Here is an 18014-nt window from a genome sequence, read left to right as displayed (position 1 = left end):
GGCATGAAATGCAAGGTGGTCCTCAGAAGACGCTGCAAGGACTGTTTCTTTGTCCGCAGGCATGGCCGTTTGTACGTGCACTGTAAAACTAACCCTCGGCACAAGCAGAGGAAGTTGTAACTGCATGCATTGATGGAGGAGACCCAAGAGCAAAGATGTTTGACTGGTCACCTAAGAGGAAAATTCTGATTAGCCTGTGTGCAAGAGACGTTGATTTTTGTAGGGAACATAGCTTCCTTGAAAATAAAAATGATTATTAAGACTTTAAAATATTGCTAGCTTCAAGAACTACTTTGTATGTTATGCAAACTGCATAAAACTTCCTTAATCCAACAAACTACTTAATTTGTTACCACCCTAAATGCAGTAATAAAAATTATGCTGCATTCGTATTACTAATGCTTATTTCCAAGTAACATGTTCAGGATCAGAAAATCAAAGCAAAGGACATAATTCAGCCAAAGTTAAGCACTTCTTTCTTAAAATGTGTACTTAAATCTATCTCATCAAAATCAACTGTGGTGGAACTGTGCCCATAACCTTTACTTATATTCTGCTTATTTCTTATAGTAAACATGAGACTAAAGGAGCATCTAAGCATCCCATAGACAGCATCTGAGGGGCCATAGGATATTTCAGATTCCCTGATCTGAGCTTGTAGACAGTGCTCCAACCTCAGAGGGGAATCAGAGCTCCAACCCCCTCCCCTTCATAGCCAGTGCAGAAAGAACCATGCCAGCTGCTCTGAGGTTGGGAACTCAACCTCGGAGAAGGGAGAGTTTTGGTGGGCGAGGAGAGGAGGAGACTGGAGAGGTCAGGATGAAAGTTATCCTGAGGCCTCGCCTCCTGCCTGCCCTCTGAAGCGCCCCGTCTGAAGCACAAAAAAGTCCATCTAGTGAAAAATGTAGGATGGGAGAACAGGCGGAGATAACCTCTGCTGTGAGCCTCACCCTGCATTGGGTAATCATAAGCCTCCAGGTTTGGGGGCTTATGATCATCGATGCATTCAATAATCCATCTGAAGTTGGAATAGGATAGGAATGGCAGTCCACTAGGCTATATGGTCAAATCATTTACTAGCCACATGGTGTAAATGCCAGCATTGTGGAACAAGAGCACAAAGCAGGAAGAACCAAATACTCAAGCAGCCATCATCCTGTCAAAGGTCACAAGTGTGCACGAGTCAGAACTGCCACAAAAGGAGTCAGAACTACCACATGGGGGTTGGACTCGATGGCCCTGTAGGCCCCTTCCAACACTACTATTCTATCAAAATACTTTCTGTTTGTTTTATTGTTCAAATTTATGTTAATAATTTTGGGCACATAATGGCTTAGAAAGGGGAGGGGGAATTTTCCCAATATAAAAACTTTGCTGCCTAGAGTCAATGATTACTCCAGGCAACCAAGATAGTGGACATTTACAAGCCTGGTTTAAATAATACTAGTAATATAACTTTTATGTTTAAAGGCACAATCCTATGCATGTAGGACTTTTTTTCTGTCTCTACAACACCCAGCATTCCCAGAATGTCTGGAGTTGTAGGACTTTTTTCTGCCTAAACATGCATGGGATTGCACCTTAACTGGTTTACATAAAGACAGCTTTCTGTCTGGAGGACACTTTCATCTGAGTATTCTTTTCCACATGGGTGTAAATTAAAGTGCTCTATAAATGTGAGGGATGTTTACTACACTGATAAAACTTATCCTGAACAGTATACTTGCAGGAGCTCTTTTTTTTTTTTTTAAATGACCTGTTTTAAGGCCTCAAAGTACTTGCCGTGATGGACAAAATAATTTTTCTGGTGCTAAACTTGTAATCCCTATTTGTAGTGTGTGCTTCCTTTTTTGTAGAGGAGGCATCTGCAAACATTTATATGATATTAATATTATAGCTTTATTAAATGGAGAGAGGCTCTATCTGAGTTCAGCAGAATTGATTTGTTATAGCTCCTGAGAAAGAAAATTCAAAAATAGCGACATATTTCTAGGACTCTAGACAATCCTATGGGGATAGGCGGCCACCTCCGAACTCGGAGCTGACAACCTATCCAATGCAGGGCAGGAGAAGCATAGAGGGGATCCTCCGCACTGCTCCTGCCCTGCATTTGTGGCTAGACACCCGATTTCGGCTGTCTAGCTACGGGAAGTCAGGTCGGGGCTGGTGGCAGCCGGATGACACATAGGATATGTCGTACCAGCATTTCCCCCCGCCCCCGAAAACGCCCCTTTCACACTGCTCCATGTTGCTCTTCAGAGCGCAGGACTGTTCCACACTGCCTACAAGGCAGCGCGGGAGTGGAGGAAGGTCAGTTCTTAGGGAACCTACCTTGGAGCACAGGCTCCAAGGTCAGTTCCCAGAGAACCGCATATCCTATGGCCATCTAGCTGCTGAGTAGTGGCCATAGGATTGCTCCCTAAAACAGTTAAATCCTTAAAGACATAATCCTATGCATGTTTAGACAGAAAAAAACCTCCCACGATGCCCCAGCGAGCATGGCTGGCTGGGGCATGCTGGGAGTTGTAGGCCTTTTTTCTGTCTAAACATGCATAGCATTGTGCCCTTAAAGTCCTAGAAGTACTTCTCTGATTATTTTTTAATTTTCTTTCTAGAACAGACGTTCACCTGGTTTTCATGATCAAAATAAGCCACCGTAGTTTATTTAAGAGTCGTTTCCAATTCAAACAAGCCATGCCATCCAAGTCTGGCCATCATGACAAACCACACCCAGGCAGTGATTATCAAAATTGCACCCAGCATGAACTGCGATTTAAATAATCTACCATGGGTAGCTTACTTGGATAGTGCAAACTGGCCCACTGGCTTTAAAAAAATGTTCATGGGCTAGTCAGGCTTTGCACTGATTCTGTCATTCACCGAGGTACAAGAGAACTCCATAGTTCCAGTGTGCTGTATTAGGTGCCAGGGTTGTACGAATACCAATAAAGACTGCTGAATTACTGCTGTTGCCAACCCGCTTGTAACATTGTGCAAGGGCAAGGAGCTGTATTTTATTCATTTAACTGGTTCATTTTCTACCCCACCTCTTCCCAAGTGCTTGGGACAGGTAGCAAAAGTTACAAATAACACACACCATTACAAGACAAAATAGCCAATTATGTTAAAATACCCCTGCACTTACTTAATTTGGTCATCAAATGCTAGTTCAAAGAGGCGAGTTTTAAAGCTCATCTAGAAAAGCATACAAGCTGGGACTATGGATGTCTAGCAGAAGGGAGTTCCACAACTGTAGAGTATCCTCTGAGAAGGTCTCTACATGCTGGTGCTGTTTGAACAGAGAGGGAGGGAGGAATGGAAGCCTCTCAAAAAAGCCTCCAATGCAATATTCCCACTGCCACTACCGGGTAAGTGGGAAGTGAAGGGCCTAGAGGAGTATAATGGTTCATAGGGATGAAGCTCATGGAGGGTTGGAGGAGACATTCCGAGCCCATCACGCTCTTGATTATGACATTGGGAATCCAATGGTTCAACATTTGGAACGGGCTGGAACTAAAGGGGAAAATGTTTTCCATTGGGGAAATAGCTTGATTTACTACAACCAAATTCCACATTAGAACTTGCCCAAAATCATGTTAAGCTATTTTTAGTTTCATATCCAGTGCTTCAAAATGGCAAAAGTAATACATGGCAATATATTTTATTACCAACTTCAAACCCAAATAGATAATATTTCTTGGCCTATAGCATTTGTTGTTGTTTATTTGGTCAGTCACTTCCGACTCTTCGTGACTTCATGGACCAGCCCACGCCAGAGCTTCCTGTCGGCCGTCGCCACCCCCAGCTCCCCCAAGGTCGAGTCCGTCACCTCCATGCCTATAGCATAATCGTGCCAAAAAGGAGATACAATATTTGCTTGTTTTTATTTAAAACACACACACACACAAGCTTGTCCTTCCAACTTCCTGCCCACCAACAGGTAGATATATAACAACTAGGTCAACTGAAGAATCTTGCAGCTTATGTATATTAATGAGTTTAAGGCTTAAACGGCAGCAAAGTGCATAAGAAACACTGCTCTATTTGCTGAAGTAAGGACAATGTCTCTTTAATAATGACAGGTGAAGAGGAAATCTGCCTGAACCTTACTGTCTGACTGGATCAGTGGAGGATACACTGAAGTCAGCTAACAGACAGATGACTTCTTTCCAGACCCCTGGCCCCAGCCATTTCCATGAATTGCAAAGGAAGTGTTTAGTTCTTTCTCTTTGTTTCACATATTAAAAACTGGAAGGACTAGAAGCTTTGTTTCTAGGGGGGAAACGTGCATCCCATACAAATTGGGGTTGATTTTAGGTATACATGGAAATGATTCTGTGGCTGGATGGTGAAAACGACAATTGCTGCAATCCAGAAAGAGGGATCTACACAGGTAAGCAACCTTCTGCATACATTGCCGACATGGATGCGTGTTGTGATGATCAAGTTCTGGCTGGGCTCAGAGCATAGTCTGAAGATACCTGATGCAGAAACCTTGCTGAAGCTATGCAAGTCTTGATCTGGTCAATGCCAGGATGGGAGACTGGATGAGAAAATCCCATGTGTACTACCTGGAGCCTTCTTGAGGAAAGGCACAAACCAAAAAATATTTTCAAAATACCAAGGGAGATACATATCCACATTTGGGGCCACAGGTTATTGCATCTGACTAATCTCCCATGGCTACAGTGAGAACATGACCAATTTTCCTTAGAGTATTTATGTTAAAAGGAATATAGAAAGTCAGGCTTTATAAAGAAAAACTCAGCAACACTGTGCCATTAATGCAACAATGGCCACATTTGCACATAATGGCAGCAAATCATGGGTTAATTAACTCACTGATCTCACTGTAGCCATGGGTAATTAATTAACCCACAATTTCCTATGCCCAGCACATTCCACGTACACTTTGCATAATTGAACTCCAATCAACCCGACTGGTTTGTGACGTGTGAACCCAGACACTATGAGTTAATTGTGGGATAAACAACCCACAACCTAAGGACTAATCATAGGTTAACTGTGGGTTGCTTAACCCACAATTAACTCATAGCGTCCATAGTTCTCATGTCACGAATCAACCTCTGACTGGGCCAATCAGAGTTGATTATGTAAAGTGGAATCAACATGTGCCAGGGCAAATTGTGGGTTAATTAAACCACGATTTCCCACTGTTATGTGCAAACCCAGTCAATGTCATATAGGATAGCTGCCTGGGGAAAAACATGTTGCCATAGAAGACTAAGGGCATGCCTACACTATAGATATGCATGTGTTCAAAAGGAGCACAGTCAGAATTCTCAGCGCCTTCTCCAGACTACAGTTCCAGGAACTTTTAGAAGAAGCCATAACAATTACACTGTTACAAACCTGATATATGTTTGTAGTGTAGATGTACCCTTACACTAGGAGTGTTGCTAGGCACTTGAAAGAGTTGGGGCTACCTGGCTAGGCACTCCATGACTGGCAGGCCAACAGCCAACTACAGACTGCCACGAGGCCCGGACGTCTTGTGGAATTTAATAGCAGTCTCGCAAGATTTAATAGAAGTCCCATAAGACTTTAGGCGAGACTTGGAGAATAAGGCCTCCCCCCACACAGCTCAGCCTTAGTCTGCCGGCAGCTGCTGACCAATCAGGTGCTGGCTTGGGGCGGGGGGTGGCTGCACAGTGGCCACTGCCAGCTTTCTTTTTTGATTAAAGGGTGACAGCCGTGTTTGGATTTTTCAATCCAAAGAGAAAAGAGCCAGGGGCTTCGGCAGCAGATGTGAAGAGAGCGCGTTGGCTATCCTCTCAGTTCTCTGCCCAGAGCAGGTGAGGGAGATCCAGGTCCCTGCTGGCTGAGCAGAAGTGGGTGGCTGACACTCAGGACACTGACAAAGAGATTTAGATTCCAGGTCCCATAGACCAGGGGTCCCCAACCCCTGGGCCACGGACTGGTACCGGTCCGTGGCCTGTTAGCAACCGGGCCGTACAGCAGGAGGTGAGCGTAGGGGTGTGCGAAACCCCCTTACCTTGGGTCCGCAGGGGTCCGCGGGGGGGAGGCAATCCGTCCCCACCTCCCGGAATCCTCACCGGCCCCGGCCGGCTCCGCTCCACAGCGAGTCTGCGGAGCTGCTGGCCGGCTCCGGCCGCTGGGGGACTTCCAACCACTGGGACGCAAATGGCGTCTGCGCAGCAGATGCCATTTGCATCCCTGTTCTTCAAGTAATAGGCTATGTAAATCTTTACATAGCCTATTACTGCAAAGAACATGGATGCAAATGGACTTCTATATGCCAGGAAGTGATGGGGCCAGATGCCATGATCATAGTTTTTTTAATGTTGAGTTTCAAACCAGCTTTTGCACTCTCCTCTTTCACCCTCAACAAGAGGCTCTTGAGATCCTCTTCGCTTTCTGCCATTAGGGTGGTATCGTCTGCATATCTGAGGTTGTGGATAATTCTCCCGGCAATCTTAATTCTGACCTGTGATTCATCCAACCCAGCGTTTCTCATGATGTACTCTGCATATAAGTTAAATAAGCAGGGCGCCAGTATGCAGCCTTGTCGTACTCCTTCCCAATTTGGAACCAATTGGTTGTTCCATGTCCGGTTCTTACTGTTGCTTCTTGACCCTCGTACAGGTTTCTCAGGAGACAGGTAAGGTGGTCTGGCCAGTCTATAATTATATATACAAAAATAGACGTAATAACCAACCTCAGGAAACCTGGTATAGTGTAGAGGCTAAACATATGAACACTGAGGCTTTCTTCACATATCCTGCGACTTGAGATTGCTCCTTCACGGAAGTTTGCGGGCTCTTTACACAATGCCGTGATCATTCAAGGTGTCTCCTGCACTAAATGCCCTTTGTTCTCTTTTTAAATAGATCACAGATAATGAGCTATCAAATTACCCCGTTGTGTTCCACTTCAGTTTCCTCCATGAAAAGAGGAAAAGCGGCAAGAAGAGGAGCGAGATCAATGAAAGATAATGGAAGACTCAGATACAGGGAGAAGGAAGGGGAGGGGGAAAAGGAAGTGGGTGAAAAAGGGAGTCGTGATCCTGCATTTAAAACAGAAGCAGAAAGCCCATTTTAAATGCAGGATTTTAGGCTGGTGTAGAGATGCCCTGAGTCAAGAGTCTCTAATTCAAATCCCCTCATGGCTTTGAAATCCCTACATGAGCTGAGGTTTAGTGGTAGGGTGGCTATGTGTCCTTTTTTACAGAGGATTCTCCACTATTTGAAGGGCTGCCAGAGAACTGTCCTCTGATTTGAAGATATTCTCTATTTGACACCCCTCCGTGGCTCTGAAGGGCATCAGAGTGCCACGGGATTTGATAAACGGAGGAGGACAAGGGAATGACCCACCTGCTCCCAATCAGGCTGGAACAAAAGGCAAGCTGGCTGTTAGCTACTGGGCCCAGTTCCAGCAGGTTGAAGGTCTTAAAGGAGCCTTGCCTGACAAGATCAGGCATAGGGAGACAGCCCTATGGCACAGCCACCCTATTCAGTGGTATTTGGGACATCTACAGATGGGGTTGGGGGCTGCTTGTAAAAATCTTTGCTCCACAAGTGCCCTTTTCATCTGCCCCCAGAAACTGCAAGAGACAGCAGCAGTAGCCTGGGTGAAGAAGACCACCCTGTGAGGGCCAAATATTTTGGCTGCTCTGGCAGCCATTTCTGAGCTCGGGTCATTTTCTGACACCTGCTGTGAGAGGCCCAGAAATTCAGAAGCAAAGTGGCAGCTGAAACATCTGAAGAGTGGACAGAAGCTTGTATACAATTTGGCCTTCCCTAGTAATTCCTGTCTATTTTATTGTATTTTAAATATATTGGAACCCTCCTCAAGGACATCTGTTAATAGGCAAGGCATAAATACTCCAAATAAATAAATAAATATTATCTGCCTCAGTTTCCTCCCTCCACCCCCTACACATGTAAAATCCGCCCCCCCCCCCAATCCTATGGGGTTCTGTATCAGTTATAGAGAGTATGTATGCAAAGCACTTTGAATGCTCAAAAATCATCATATAAATCAAAGAATTGTCCCAACTGCTGATATCTTCAGTTCAAAGGATCTCATGTAGTACAGCTATTAAGTCCTTACGGAGGATTACAATGTATTTAAAATACTATAAAATGGACAGGGCAATAATACAAGTATTATTATTAGCCACCAGTTAACTAATTAAAGGATTCAGTCCCAACTGCTGATATATTCAGTTAAAAGGACCTCAAGTTGTACAGCTGGGAAAGACCTTTGCCAAAGATCTTGGAGAGTCATTGGCAGTCGAAGCAGATGCAGTATAAAGCAGCCTGTTGTCTTTTTATAGCAGTAGTCCCTTACCAGTTTGTTTCTCAGACTTGTCCCTAGAGGGCCCAGGTAGAACAAGGGAGTCAAAAAAGTAGGAGAGAGGAAAATGAAGAGAAAGGAGACAAAAAAACTATAAGAAAAAGGTGAATAAGAAATAGCTTGTTTGTGTCCTCCTCCCCAGGAATAAGGTTTTCAAAAACCCAGCTTCATAACTGCTGAGCCACATGATTGTTCCAAACGTGTTCAGAGATGTGAGATGCAGTTCTATGCACACTTTCTTGGCTGCAAGCCCCACTGAACTCAGTGACATGTACTTCTGAGTAAACATACTTAGAATCATGCTGCTGTGGCCGTAAGGACAGACTGTTGCCCATGTTCCTAGGGCACAAGTTTATAACCTGGCCCTGAGTAAAGGTAATGGTGACACACTTTGCAGAAAGATTAATCATGGCGCTAGCCTAAAAGATGAATGGTTTTGCCCTGTGGGACCATTTGAAGGAAGTTTAATTAGCTATTAAATATATTAAATAACCAAGTCTTCAGTGATTTTAAAATTTTCCCAAGTGGGTGCGTATGTACATATGTACAGTTTGACAAAACTCAACCATCTTTTTTTTATTATTAAAACCGGCATAAAGTAGAATATATATTTACATAATGCAATGATCCATGAAGGTTACCATAACATCGAGGGACCATATTAACCGGTTGAATGGAATTCATTAGAAATTAACTACCACTTAAATTAATTTTCCCACATTCACAAGGCTATAATGGCAGAAAAAGAAACCGTCCATCAGCATGTCCTGACAGGAAAGCTGTCACTGCTTTTATTTATAGGTGAATGTATTAACTCACCAAACTGCTTTTCTACGCAAAAAAGCTGTGCCTAGGCACTCATAAATTGCTACTTCTAAAACCTTTCCTATTAATAAGTAAGCCAAGTCTGATTAAGCACGAACTCATCCTTTTGTGGTGCGTTCACTATTGGCCATACTTATTATTTTCTGTCACAAATAGATCTGTATTTTTAAACATCATTCATTAAATAAAAAGCCCCAAATTCAGAGTTCCATCAATTTCTAGAACATTTGTTTGAAAAAATAATAATCACAGGCACACCTGAGACTTGAACCAAAACTCACCGTTTTTCGTGAACATTTCTTGACATGTCACAAATGCCTCTTTTGGGCTTTTTTTTTTTTTAGCACTCTGTGAAAGCCTTCACATCTTTGTTTAAATATCCCTTGCTCACAAATGCCCTCATTTCCCCTCAGAGATGCCAACATGTAGGCAAATCTGATTCGTTGTGTTGAACTACATGATTAAACTTTCTGATGCCCGGAGAAGCCATCCCAGCAGCCATTTAATCCTGCCATCATCCTGTTCACCCTAGCCCCCTTGTTGCATTAATAATGTGAAGGGTGTCCACATGGAGATAGGATCATCAGGGTAGCACCCCTGGCTTCACTCCCACCATGGTCATGAAGCTTTCTTGACACCCCCACCCCGCCCCAATGTCCACATTTTGAATGCAGACATTTGAGGAGGTGAGACCAACACACATAGACCTCTGCATGCATCAGTTTCCATGGGGGCTGGAATCATCAGTGTGGACCCCCTTCATGCAAATGACACATGAAGGAGGCTTATGCCATCCCAGATTGGGTGGGATCACACTTGTGACTGATCCAGGAAGAAGCAGCAAAGAAAAATAATTGTGCCAAAAAGTATTTTAAAAGGTAAAGTAAATAATCTATTGAAAATTGATTCTGCAGGGTCCTACTACAATATGAATCACATTTATTATTCTGGCTGCAAAAACAGCACCAGCGCTGTCCTTAATGTTGTTTTTCTGCTCGAATTACTTCTGGAAGTACCATGTAGTTTGGACTTGACTAGCAGTAGTTTCCTGTTAAACTATCCCGGAAGATTCAGCAGTAGTTTACTCCCCTTTCCCAAGAGTTAATTAAAAGAGACAGTGTGAACAGTTTGGAAGTAAAGTGCAACCATAACAGTCCTCCTAGACAAAAACAACTGTAGCACCATTTTGAAAGGCAGCATTGCTTGTACATGGAGTAACCCTTCTTTGCTTCTTAGCGTGGGGACAAAGCAGAGAGGAGCTGCCGTAGTTTACTCCCCACGAAATTGGCAGTGCACACACCAGAGTGAAATACTTTGTTGCTACAATGTCTGATGTGGTTTTGCACAGACTGTTGTGAAGGCAAATACACTCTAAGTGTATATAAAAATATGTTCTTGTGATCTCCACTCTCTAATGTGACCAAGAACAAGCACACAGGGTAAGGTTATGCAGCTAAATAGACAGGAGATGGTGGTAAAGTAGCTGGTGGGGCAAAAGTAAGGCGTCAATTTGGGATTCCTGCACACTAGATCCGGAATAAAAGAATCACATATACTAGGTATTCAATTCAAAGCCAATTCAGTAATACTATATAGTAATGATGAATCATAATGTTGAACCCTCTCATCACAATTCTAACTGATAAACCTGTTGTGGTAGAGAGCATGAGCTGCAAACTAGAAAGTCTACAATTTAAATCTCAGCTCAGTCACCAACTCAAAAGCTAACCATAAGCAACTCACTGTTTCTCAGTCCCACCCCCACCCCATATGTCATCTGTGGATAATGATCATATAAGTCAGTCATACAAACCTACTTTATGGGGTTTCTATAACAAGGATTACTGAGATATTGTGAGGCAGTTTGAGCACTTTGAAAAAATATTAATATGATCTCATGCAATTGTTTGGCACTTTAAAATAATGAGTGCAAATATCATGAGTGCAAAGCGGGGGGAAGCATACAGACAGCCATACAAAAGCACTCCTTTGTACCCATATTCTCCTGTTCTAGCAACAACTCCCATTGCACAGAGAATCAAGTGACTTTAAGATCATGAGTGCAAAACAGTTCGGGGGGGGGCATACATACAGCCATACAAAATAACAACAACGATGATGGTGATGATGATATCTTCAGAGCCACACAGAAAAACAGTCTTTGGAACCCAGGAGCAGGTTCCGAGAGCATCCCAAACCCACCCTTTTGCATGTTATCATCATCATTATCATAATCTCAGAGCCACACAGAAAATCATCCAAAATCTACCTCTTTCCCTGAGCAACCCCACAGCCACCCCTCTCCGTGTAATAGTGAGAAGCATCACAGTACAAAAATCCATCTTATACATTTCTACTTATAAGTAAAAAGGATTGGATTACTCGGGAGTAAGCATGGCCAGTAAGTTCTGAGCATCCAAAATCCACCGCTTTGCTTCCCCTTCCTCCAACATGCAGGAACACAAAGAAAATGAAATGTAGAGGACAGTCAGGCAGTCTGATGCAAGCAATAGCTGACTCCTGGGCATCTTTCTTGATGCTGTTTTGCCCTATTCCAGCGGGGCCTGATGGGAGCTGTTTTATTGCCATATATGGCAGTGAGGCAGAGCATTCCTTCCCAACACACTGCCTCACTGCCACCTTCCCCACCTCCAGGACAGTCAGAACATTCTGTGTATCACAGTTCTCATTAAAATAAAAGAAGGCCATCTCGGCTGAGACTCAGAACACAGCAGCAGCAAGAGCAGCAGAAGGAGTGACGTGTGGTAGCACACATACCCACCCTTGTCTTTATATTTATTTATGGCATTGCCTGCTGGTCTAGCAAGGAGGGGAGGAGTTTGGGGTTTGAGTGGATGGAGCACCACCCTGTGCGGGCAAACAGTTGGGCCATTCTAGCTTAAAATATATTTAACTGAACATGAGCCAACAATGTGATGCTGTGGCACCCAAAGCCAATGTAATCTCAGGTTGTCTTGACAGAATGACCATTTCCAAGACTAGGTAGACAACGATTCCACTCTGCTCAGCAAAGATCAAACCTCCTTTAGCCTGTATGGTAATTTAATGATAGCCCAGAGAGGATACTCAGAGTAGTCAAGAGAACTGAAGACTACGCTGTCACTCTGGCAACAAAGTAATTTACTTGGGTTGTGTCTTTAAGTTGTTTTGTGAGTTATTTGGGGCAAAAAGTGGCATAGAAACAAATACTGGGAGGGAGGGGGGAATTAAACTTCACATATTGATCATACTAAATTTGTTCATACTAAATTAGTATACGAAAGGAAGCCCAACAGCGTCCTTCCATTTCTAAGTTAACAGAGGCAGGGCCTAAGTCAGAGGTCCAGGGCCCATTTTTGCACCCCAGACACACACGTACCCACGGGGCTCCACACAGGCCACCCCCCAAGGGAACAAAGAGTGAAATTCCCGGCTCCAAAGTATTCTAATTGCTACCATGGCTACATTTGGCTTGTTTACAAGCTAAATTTAACCCTTTAGGTGGCCTGTAGTGGCTATGGAGAACACAACAGGCCAAATGCAGCTTGCAATCAAGCTACATTTGGCCATTTTTGCCATATAAATACTTGTTGTTTTTATTTAAGGGGGTAGTGGGGTGAGGGTGTGGGGCACATATTGCTCACCCCTGGCCTAAACTGTGAGATGTAGAGAATTGTACAGAGTCAGGTACATTTTTCATCCATTCTCACCTTTAATACTGCAAATTTTTGTGAACCGCCCAGAGAGCTTCGGCTATTGGGCGGTATAGAACTTAAATAAATAAATAAATAAATAAATAAATCTAGTGCACACTTACCTGGAAGCAAGCCCCGTTGCACAAAGTGGGACTTCTGAGTAAACATGTATAGGATTGCACTGTAATATAGGCTCTTCGAAAATCATCTTGAAATCACAACCTCAAACTCACATGCAGCTGCACAGGACCAGGAATATCACATTGAGAAATGCTTAGAACTTTTATGTGTGGCCCAGTCCTATCCATGTTTACTCAGAAGTGAACACAAATTCTTCTTCTTCTTCTTCTTCTTCTTCTTCTTCTTCTTCTTCTTCTCTTTATCATTTTATTTATTAGTCACTTTTCCATGCTCAAGGTGAGTTACAGCAACATCAGAGAAATTTATGTAATAAAACTACATTTCCAGATAATTCAATGGATTTACTCCCAAGTAAATGAGCAGGGGATTACAAGCCTAATTAGAGAGTAGGAAACCCCAGATTAGCCACACTGGAACTGTGGACTGAATTTATTCAAGTTTTCCACAAGTGCCTTACATTTGTTTTACAAAATAATTATATTTTCATGGCAAATCAGAGTGTTAAAAAAATTCTTGAAAGATTGACCAATTAATGACCCTTAGCTCTGAAGGCATTATTGCATTCTGCCTTTAACTGAGTTCCTTTTAAAAATTTAATCATAATTTTGAATCTCACTTCCATCCCCAATTAGTGGATCTCTTGATTCAGAAGAGCTAAAATTAACTTTTTAGTCAATGAAATTTTTACAAGTGTTTTCTGTTGTCAACAGTAGTAAAAACTTCTCTATACAGGCGCATGAATTGAGACGTATGCATTGAGAAGCATACGTCTGAAATGCAACAGCGCTATTAGCATCCCACAGCTTCCCTCACAAACGTCTTTTTTATTTCATTTTATTTGCTGTCTTGCCGCTCATGCTCCATTCTTTTGTTGGCAGCATTTTGATTTCTGCATGGTATGATTAACCTGTACACTGTGTTCCTCTTAATGCGAAGCTGTTTTCTTATCCCTTCAATTCTACAAACCAGGAAAAAAAAGCATATAGCCGGAGGCCACACAGAATAATACCAGTGTCAAGCTTTATAAAACATATTTGTTTCGTGTCCTCTAAGGACAAATGATAGACATGTAAAGATGTTTTCTCTGTTCCTGTTTCAGGGAATACTTAGTTTAGAATTAACTTCTGTCACGGAAAACAATTTGCAGAGCCCACTCAATAGGATTTCCTCACGGTTCCTGCTGCAGAGAAAGGGGAAAATGGTACATTGTGTATGACGAGTGATTACACGTCCCTGGCATCTACTTTCTCTTGTCATTATGGTCTCCCTTTAAGAAAAGCTTGTCATTCACAACAGAAACATCCATCCTCTTTCAGGAGGAACAAAGACATACATTCAATTAGCAACCCACCATACAGTATAATTAATTTAATTTTTAATTGTTTTTAGAATACTCTATATTCTGGTGGCTTTGAAACACTTTATTTTGATCATGTGTCCTAATTTTGTATTCTGTCTGAAGCTCTTCAGACAGAGCGTGCCTGCTGTGATGGCATTTACACCCAAACGCCTGAAGCCTAGGTGTGAGATCCTATTCCTGCCAGAACTCTTATTTGGTGACTTTGCTGGCTCCGGGACTTGGAGGGCCAAAAGCGAGGCACCCTTGATGGAAAAAGGCTATGTGAAGAAATGCTTTCATGCTCCTTCTCACTTTTTTGGGTGCTCCATGCAAAAGGAGAGGAGAGGGACCATAGCTTATTGGTTGAGCTCATACTTTTCAAGCAGAAGATTCCAGGTTCAATCTTTGGCATCCCCAGTTAAGAAAGGATCAGGTAGCTGAAGATGGGGAAGATCTCTGCCTGACACCCCAGGGGAGGAGTCCCCAACCTTTTTAGACCCATAGGCACATTTGGGAATTCAAGAAACTGCAGTGGGCACACACCACAAAATGGCTCCCATGGAGGATGTGGCTAGTCACATAATGGCTGCCATAGGTGTAGGGGGAAATAGCAAGGCAAAGGGGTATAGGGGAGAGAAAGAGCAACGCTATAGGCTAGAGAGAGAAAGAAACTCCAGCTTGTGCAGAATGTGGCCATCCGAGTATTGGTGGGGGTGGGACAATTCGATCACATAACACCTATACTGCACCAGCAGTGTGTTTTTGAGCCCAATTCAAAGTGCTGGTTTTGACCTTTAAAGCCTTAAACGGTTTGGGACCAAGTTACTTGAAGGACCACCTTCACCCACATCAGCCTGCCCACATTTTAAGATCAGAAAGAGAGGCCCTTCTCATTTGCACACCCATGAGAGCAGTCAGGTGGGTGATCACTTGTGAGAGGGCCTTCTCTGCAGTGGCCCCACACCTTTGGAACAAATTGCCATCGGAGGTCCACCATGCTCCATCATTGCAGACTTTTAAGAAGGCCTTAAAAACATATTATTTTACCTAGGTCTTCTCTTGATATGACTGCTATTGTTGCTGTTACCACTTTTGCCGGTTTTATTGTTGGCTTTTATTGTTGCTGTTATTGTTTTTATGTTTTTATCACTTTTAATATTTTGACTATTTTTATGTATTTTATTGCTGTAAGCCGCCTTGGGAGGGCTTCTGCCCTGAAAGGAGGCCAAGATATATTTTAAATAAAGAAGAAAGAAAGAAAGAAAGAAAGAAAGAAGAAGACTGCCCTAACTTTTTCCAAGATTTTTCTAACATTTTGTTTTAAGGGGCCAGGGAGTGGAAAGCTTTGTGGGCACCATTGGAGGTCCCCATGGGCGCTGCATTGGGGGGCCCTGCCTCAGAGATCTTCTGCAGCAGCTGCCCCATCACATCTATTGGCCCTTAGCGAGGTGGTAAACCTGTGCCTGAGCTGCACCACATGACGGCAGTCTCTAAATAAATGAATAAATCCCTGGACATAGAAAACTAGATGCCAGACAAAAGGTTTCTAGCCTAGCCTTTACCAGTTTTCTAACAAGGGTTTGTTTCTTGTGTGTGATAGAGTGTAGAATCACGTGAGCCTGTCTGAAGTGGTACAGGCCAGAAATAACTTTGCCACTTCAGTGAGTTGGCCACCAGCAGTGACTGAGTTAAAAGCTTACTAGGAAGCAAAAGCAGGCACCACCTAACTTTTGAACAGTTGGCTTTACAACTTAAATCATATTCTTTAGGCATGCACATTTGGTGTGCGTGATAAATGTACAGCATTTTTTCTCTCTCTCTCTGACATGCTTTCCTATCACTGCTTCCATTTCTTTGTTCTCAAATATGTTCTTCAGCCTAATCTTTCTCTTACCCATTTGTTAATGCTTCTGTTGTTTTCTGTGGCATCCAGCATATTTCATTTCATGCCTGATTGTCCAGGTTTCCATTTCTTCTCCACTATTTTAAGCTTAATGCTTCTGGTCTGTGTATATATGTGTATATATGTATGTGTGTCTGTGTGTGTACACATGCACACACACACACACACACACATATATATATATATGGTTGAAAGCTTTCTTTAAGTAGAAAGAGAAAAATTAAAAGAATATTTAAATGCTCCATTTTTGGAAACCAAAAGGCTTCTGGAACTTACCATATATATGTTACTATGACAGATTGTAAGGCTAGTAAGGTGACATCTGTACACCCAGACTGTTGCTTGATGCTAAACCAGCCCCCTGTGGGAGGCACATAGTCCATAGATAGCCCATTATGGCTCTCTCAGTCCTTCCCTTGTCACCTCAGCTCTCCCACTTTTATCCAGAACTCGGTTAACCAAAATCATTCACCCACCTCATTGCTCAGACCATATTTCTTGTCAGATCTCCACAGGCACAACAGAGGAGATGAGAGGGGGAAGCAGGGCCACTCTACCAGCCCTGTTGAAAGACTCTTTTTTCTCCCTCTTCCCTTCCCTTCCCTTCCCATCCCCTTTTCCTTGTGTGTTGTGCCTGTTAGGTTGTAAGTTTGTGGCAGAGACTGTCTAGTTTTACATGTAAGCTGCTCTGGGAGCCTTTCAGGCTGAGGAGTGGAGAAAAATACTTTAAATTAAAAAATAATACTTTAAGATGCTCCCATTCCAAGGACTCTACCAAAAGACATTGTGCAAGTATTCTGTCTTTTCTTCCTTAAATGTTTGAGCCTACATGAGCCTAAAATCCTGCATCTTTACCGGGACTTTTGCTTCTGGAATCTTTGCAGGATTAAGCTCAGCTCCGTTACATGGGCAGAGATGGGCTTTGATTTTGGGACTTCCTTTATCTGCAAGTTCTATATGTTTCATTATACAGCCACTAGATGGTGCTGTGGTATAGCAGAACTGGGCAATTACACACTGCCTATATAGTGGATTAGCATTCTTCACTGCATTATCTCTGATCTTTTAAAAAAAAACAGGATAAAGGTCAATGAGCATGGGAGACATCCTGGAGGTTGACGACAACATATAAAGGACCCACAAACTTCCATGAGTAACCAATCTTGATGGTAGGATAAAAGCCCCATGTGGAGAAGGTCTTTGTGTGCGCGTGTGTGTGTTAAGGTGGAATAAGTGGTGGGAAAACACAGGAGGGTTACAAATGGGAAAAGACATCTGCCCCCCCACACACACACTCACTTAAATTTCATGTTAGAGGCAGGGTGATTTCAGGATAAAAGCCTTGTCCAAAAGCATCCTAAATGTCTATCTCTCCCACATCCAGCACAAACTTAATTTCCTAACCTTTAAAACTCTATGTAAATTAGCCCATTTGTTTTGGAACCTACAGGGGCACTTTTGCTTCCGCTGAGGAAAATCTCTTCCCTTGGATTCCTGATACTTCCTCCTGGTTTTCTTCTTACTTTTCTGATTACTCTTCTTCATTTTCATTCTTTGTTGGTGTTTCCCTGGCAGAGGCCCTTTAAACTTTTCTTTGTATATCCCTTTGCTTATCCATCTGATTCACTCCTTTGGTTTGAATTACCATATTTATACTGATATTCATTTTTTTTCCTGCTCCAGTGGTATCTCCTTCATAGTGATATTACTAGCTGTCTAACAGCAATCTCATCTTGGATGTCACAACTCAGTCTGAATATGAACAGAACTC

Source organism: Heloderma suspectum, chromosome 4, assembly GCF_057233095.1.
Source record: "Heloderma suspectum isolate Gila_16-S chromosome 4, 16-S_ref, whole genome shotgun sequence".
Lineage (NCBI taxonomy): Eukaryota > Metazoa > Chordata > Lepidosauria > Squamata > Helodermatidae > Heloderma > Heloderma suspectum.
Note: the sequence above shows the minus strand (reverse complement) of the source record.